The sequence below is a fragment of the Balaenoptera physalus genome (assembly GCF_965194825.1).
Source record: "Balaenoptera physalus genome assembly, chromosome: 10".
Taxonomy (NCBI): domain Eukaryota; kingdom Metazoa; phylum Chordata; class Mammalia; order Artiodactyla; family Balaenopteridae; genus Balaenoptera; species Balaenoptera physalus.
Genome location: NC_138889.1, coordinates 26,537,701 through 26,544,347, shown reverse-complemented (window position 1 = coordinate 26,544,347; position 6,647 = coordinate 26,537,701). Strand labels below are relative to the sequence as shown.

At 37.2% G+C, this 6,647-nt stretch overlaps 1 long non-coding RNA gene across 1 annotated transcript in view; it reads left to right on the top strand.

Moving 5' to 3' along the window:
* LOC309636385 overlaps positions 1-4,117 on the top strand; it is a 132,019-nt gene extending 127,902 nt beyond the window's left edge. Inside the window, exon 2 of the long non-coding RNA XR_014250006.1 lies at positions 822-4,117. This is a non-coding gene — a long non-coding RNA (uncharacterized lncRNA). The remainder of the gene's footprint in view (positions 1-821) is intronic.
* Positions 4,118-6,647: the final 2,530 nt, after the last annotated feature.

Here is a 6,647-nt window from a genome sequence, read left to right as displayed (position 1 = left end):
ATACATTATTACTAACTAATGTCCATGCTTTACTCTAGACTTCACTCTTTGTTTTGTACATTATATGATTTTTGACAAATGTGCAATAACCCGTATCCACCATTACAGAACCATACACAGGAATTTCTCTGCCATTAAAATTCCGGGCTTCACCCATCCTTTTCTCCCTCCCCACAACCTCTGGCAACCACTGATCTTTTGATTGTCTCCACACTTTGCCTTTTCCTAAATTTCAAATAGCTGCAATCATATAATATGCATGTAGCCTTTGCAGATTGGCTTTTTTTCACTTAGCAATATGCATTTAAGCTTCTTCCATGTCTTTTCATGGCTTCATAGCCTTTTCTTTTTATTGCTGAATGCTATTCCTTTGTACGGATATACCATAGTTTGTTTATCCATTCACCTATTGAAAAACATCTTGGTTGATTTCAAGTTTTGGCAATTATGCAAGAAACTGTTATAAACATCCATGTGCAGGTTTTTATGCGGACATAACTTTTCAGTTCCTATGGGTAAATACCAGAGAGCATGATTACAAGATCACTGTATGGTAAAAGTACGTTTAGTTTTGTAAGAAAGTGCCAAGTATCCCGCTAGCTACAAATGAGAATTCCAATTGTTCTGCATCATCACCAACTTTGGTATTTCAGTTTTGGGATTTTAGCCATTTGAATAGGTGTGTAGTGGTATCTCATTATTGTTCTAATTTAAAATTCACTGATGACATGGAATGTGTAGCATCTTTTCATACGCTTATTTGCCATGTGTATATTTTCTTTGTTTAATCATAGTTGTTTTGTTGTTTTTTTTTAACCAAGGTCTGCTAACTCTTGTCCTCCTGTGTCTATTTATATTGTCTTTTTTCTTTCTTTCTTTCTTATTTTTTTTTTTTGAGCTTTTGATCATTTCATCTTTTTCCTGGTATGTCAAATTATTTTTTATATTAAAATTGGGCTTAACTTATTTTAGGAAACTATAAAGATACCTCCACATTCTGGACGTTGTTGTCTTTCTCTTGAAAAGATTTCCTTTTGCCCATGGCAGACAGTTACTATAGGGACTGGTAACCTTAGTCCATTCTCAGTTTGAGCTCTTTCAAAGCTGTTTTTCAGTCTGTGTGAAGGTTCGTCTATTTCTGTCTTGTCCTTCCTCTACGGGTGTTGCACTTTGGGATTACCATGTGAACGTTTGGATTCTCCCTATTCCCAAAGACCCTTGTATTTGTTAGGCTTTAAATGTAATGGTTCCTGCAGCCCTGTGAGACTAAAGATACACTTAGCTTGTCATTCCATTATTTGTTGCCTTTAGCTTGAGCTCTTGCCGTTTGGCTTCTGTGGTTAGAGTCTTTTGATCTCCTTGGCTTTTCAGCTCCTAGGCTATAAGATTTGAATCAGCAAAAGCCCCAAGGAGAAAAGCTGCACCAAATGTCTACCTTGCGTTTGTGTTTCCCTTCTCTCCAGAAATTGGCCCACATGTCTTGGTGTCTGTCTAACATTCTGATGCCAGCGAACAGATGTTTTCTTACTTTATCCAGGTTTTCTAAAATTTCTTTAGACTTCAACTGATCTTATGTTATTACTGAACTGTCATCTCAATTACCCCTAGGAAGAAAATTTACAATTTTAGGTTTTATTTTTTTATTTTCTATATTACCTCAGTTTCTGTAGAGACCTTTTACCTGATTGTTCAGTCTAGTTCCTGTGTTACCAGTAAGATGGAGATAAGGTGGAGGCTAAGAATATTGGGGGGAAATCACTGATGAATGGTATGTCTCGTTCTTTTCGTTTTTCCTCTCCTTATTTACTCTGGCAGCCTACATTTGCCTTTCTTCATTTGACCAGTTGCCCAAATAAGGAACCCACTCTGGCAAAGACCTGACTTTACTCTCATAAATGTCTGCATGTTAGGATTAGCTAGATGATGAACACCATGCCAAAGTTCTTTGTGTGAGACTTTTGCAGACTTTCGTTAGCCCTTTAGTTTGCCTCTTGCCAACACTGCTCAGATTGTTGAGGTTTTCTAAGTTTCTGTAGGTCAAACCTCTCTACCTGCATACCAGATGAGCCCTTTTCTCTTTCCTGAGCTTATTTGTGGGAGGTTAGCCCTCGGTTTTTCTTTTTCCCCATCCAATCGTAATTGTTCATGAATTCCAAAAAGCCCTCAAAGTACCTGTCGTCCCTTTCTCTCTTCTCTTTTTTATCAACACTGTTAAATATTAAGCATATATTTGCATACCTCTTTCTTACTTACAGTGGAATATCGGAAAGCTCGAGCATTCAGTGTGAGCCCCACCGAACTAGGCCTCATACAACACTCTCCTCCGGGCCTCAACTTGTGACAGCCACTGGTTTTTTAAATAATATCTTATATGTATGTAAATTTGTAATGATTTAGTTAATTCCTGAGTTATGTGACAATAAGGAATCAGTCAAATTAGCACGACAGAAGTGCAGCTTAGCTCTAGGGACCAGAATCAAGGACCACAAAAACCTGTTAACCAATAAGTTTCACTTGTACTTTATGTTTAACAAGTGCTGAAGGTGAATGGGAAGTGAGGGAAAAGGAGTTTAACTCCATATCACAGAAACTTGCACTAGAATGAAGAGGAAAATGACCGAGTTCCTGGTTCAAGTCACTATAATCAGCTTAAATAAACAATAACAGCACATAAGAAAAACAAACACTATATGATAGGAACAATGGATAATTAATTACCAGATCAGGGAGGACAGATTACACTTGCTATGGGATTTCATTAAAGAAGGATTCCAAAAAGCACTGGCTTCTTCTGAGAAGACTGCTTAGAACAGGTAGCATTTAAATTGAGTCTTAAACAAGTATATAGGAAGGAGAGTAGAGGGTAGGGAACAGGCCTTCCGGGCAGGGAACAGGCACAGTGTCAGGAATGGCACAGAGGGCTTATGGAATAGGGAACAAAACTGGCTGAACACAAGAGTGCTACGTGTTGGGGAATATGGGGGAAAGGCTGGCTGAGGTGGGTTAAATGAAACATAATTAGACGGAAGAGAGAGTGGGTGGAAAGACACATGGAAGAATGTAGAAAGCCCCTGAAGATGGAGGTCAGCATAATAATATTAAGAAATCAGTGGTTCTTTGACACTATATGAATGTCTAGGTTTAAAAAATCAGGGAAACACAATAAAAGAATAAACTACTGATATAATGATACGTGCCCAAATGCCAGATACCAAAGAATACACACTGTGTTCCCATGTATGTCATATATGGTGATAGAGGTCAGTTTAGGTGTTGCCCTGGGGGAGTAGGGAACAGAAAGTAGTAACAGACAACATTGTAGGGTGTTAGAAATATTTTATAATACCTTGACCTGGTGTTGGATATATGGGTGCATAGAGATGTAAAAATTCAGTTATTAGCGATGCAATTGGTGTTTATTCTTTGTATGCATACATTAAAAAAAAAAACTCCAGTAGGTTAATTAGGCTGTCAGTTGTATGAAGTAAATTTTGGTCAAGGAATAGCCAAGGTAGTAATGCAGTAATAAGTTATAAATGTGCTCACTGTGCTCTAGAATGTCACGATTGGAATACAAGAAGTATGTGTAAGAAAAAAGACAAATATTCAATATTGATGGTTGAATGAGCTGAATAAATTAGATGACTCTCCTTTCAATTTAAGAAGCTTGCCAGTGTTTGGATACCTTTGAACAAAGAAAAAATGGAAATAAAATTTTTATTAAGCATATGCTATGTATCAATTCCTGACTTATATTTTGACACATATAAACATGGGAAATACTGCACCTTGTAACTGAGACAATGAAGATGAGCGAGGTACCTGGTTTTGACACTAGAGGCTGAGAAAACAATCAGCTCATAATCGTAAGATGTTTGAAGTCGGAGGAAAAGAATCAAGAGGAAATAGTGGTAAGTGCCAGGAGCTCCTGGAAACTACATAAGAGATAAGACCCCAGAATTGTTGAGCTTTCTCAGAGTCCCAATGACTCAAGTAAAAACAGAAGGCTTAAAACTGAAACCTGGGGATATATGTATACATATAGCTGATTCACTTTGTTATACAGCAGAAACTAACACAACACTGTAAAGCAATTATACTCCAATAAAGATGTAAAGCAATTATACTCCAATAAAGACAAACAGTAAAGAATTATAAGAAAAATAATCACATGCCTGTCCCAACAAGAAATATCCTAAACTCCATCTCAGCATTTCTCCGATTGGCCTTTCACAAAATACAGTCCCATCAGCTGAATATAGGTTTGTCAAGTAAGTGTGAGTAAGACTGAATTAAAAAAATGAAATCAATTCCTTCCTCCAAAACTTTTCAGAGTATATAATGTAACAAAGTGAAACTTGAATTTCATGTCGGGGTGTAGAGTACGGCTCTTCCCAAATGCTTTTGTCTTGTAACTACATTAACATCATCAAAAACCAGTGTTCCTCAGGACAGAGATTGTGAAACGCTGCTCTCATCATGTAAGATAACAAGTCCTTCTCAAAATCCATTCTTCCTTCTGCCCTTTCTCATGTTGTCCCTGCCACCTGGAAGGTCTCTCCTAAGCTCCACCTGCCAAAACCCTACCCATCTTTTAGGATCCAAGAGATCATAAAAGGCTTACATTACTAAAAGGCAGAGAAAGAAATCCCTTCCTAGCGATCTACATTTCCTTCCTAGGGAAAAGAAAAATTGTAAAGTATAGCACAGTGACCTTAAATCTATGAATGTAACTGTGCTGTGTTACTTTGAATTCTGTAAAAGTCAATGTGCTACCATATATATGAATATGAATGTTTGAGCTCTTACAAGTAGAACTTGCTGATAACTTTCATCATGAGCGAGGTTAATGATTAAGGGAGCCATCGTGTTTGGCTCAGCCCTTATACCCAGGGAATATTAAAATTGGAAAGGTCCCTAGATATTAACAAATCTATCCACCTCATATTCTAAGTAAGGAAACTGAGACCTTCATAGATCGGATGTTTATATTAACAAAGAATAAGGAAATAAGATATTGGCAGATCTATCTTTTAGATTAAGAATTTTGAGATTTTTGTAGAATACTAGGACATTATGTCCACTGATATTGAGACAATGTGTTTCTTAGTCATCATTTTCTATTGCAGTGACCAAGCGAGGTGGTAGCCAGTTGTACAAGGGGAAAAAGAAACCTTTAGAAACTCCCAATTTATATACACAAGGAAATCCATCATTCATGTTATTTAAGCTAACTGGATGCAGTTTATCAGCTACATTGAGTAATGGTGAAGTGAAGTGTCTATACAATTAACATGTTAGTTTGTGTCATGAGCTCCCTGTTGTTCAAGTGAGTTAATGGTTAGCACTCAACTAGGCACTTAGAGTCCATGATAAAACTGGACTAAATGTTTATCTGTGGCATTTTTATTCTTCTTTGGTGCCCTTAGGCAGAATTAGCTCTCTTATGTTTTGATAAATTCAAGTATTAAACAAGGCTAAGGTTTCACAAGTTCTTTGGCCTAGACATGGGGGTAAGGAGGACCAATGAGCTGGAGTGCTTCTATATTTAAGAATGGTCAGATTGAGGAAAAAGAGTCTTATGCCAGAGGTGAAAGAAGGCTGATTATAATTACCTATTTTAAAAAATTCCAACCCTTTTCTATGTTCTAAAATGATCATGAAGTACATGGGTATGTTAGGAAGTAAGGGAGTCAGCCAAGAATATTCTGTAAGAGTTTGTGGATGGCAATAAAATGACAAGGAAAATAGAGAACATACTAGAAAAGGTTTCGGTTAGCCATAATAATGAAGTCAGAAGGAGAAGAAGAAGAAGAATGACAGATGCAATGGGAAAGAGAAAGCAAGAATAGAGAAGCAAAAGGGAAAGTAGAAAAATGAGACAAATTTGGAGAAGGAAATGAGGGAGAAAACTGGGTGAAAGAAAGAGGGAAGCACTGATGGTAGACCAGATGACACTCAAAAATTAACACCATGCACATATAAGATGTGCCAACAATGGCCATGGTCATTACCCTCAAATAATTGACAGTATGTGTTTCAAAGACATTTATAAATAGAAAATGCCATTAAACTAAGTGCCAGTGTATAAGTGTTCATGGAATTGTATGGGAGAATAAAACGTCCCCGTCAAAGAACCAAGAGCAAATCTTGAAGCACCCAGTAAAAGCCCATTCAAACAAAAAAGCTTTTCCACTTAAACTTGAAAATGTTAAGTTCCCAAGAGACCCCCTACATCAAACACTGAGGCTCATTTGGCAGTAAAAACAATAACATTCACCGAACAAGAAATCTAAAACAACAGTTGTTTTACCAAAAAAAAAAAAAAAAAAAGCAGCTAATTAGTGTCTTTCCTGTTTGAAAGAAGGGGGTGGGAAGTGGGCAGAAGACCTGATAGGAGAGATAAAAAGAAAAGTTTCCAGTTTGACAATCAAGCTGTCTTCTGCATCCATTTCATGTCAAGACCACCAAGTCAATGTGGAGGCTTTTTCCTCCTTTTCTTTTCATGAGACTGATCACAACCAGCACTGCAGTGTCCATGGAATTAAGGAATGCTGTTGCCTACATGTGTGAATGAGCTGTGAGTAAAGTACTGAAGTAGAGAAGACCTAAATGGAAACGTCCTCATGAATGTCCATGTGGCTGAG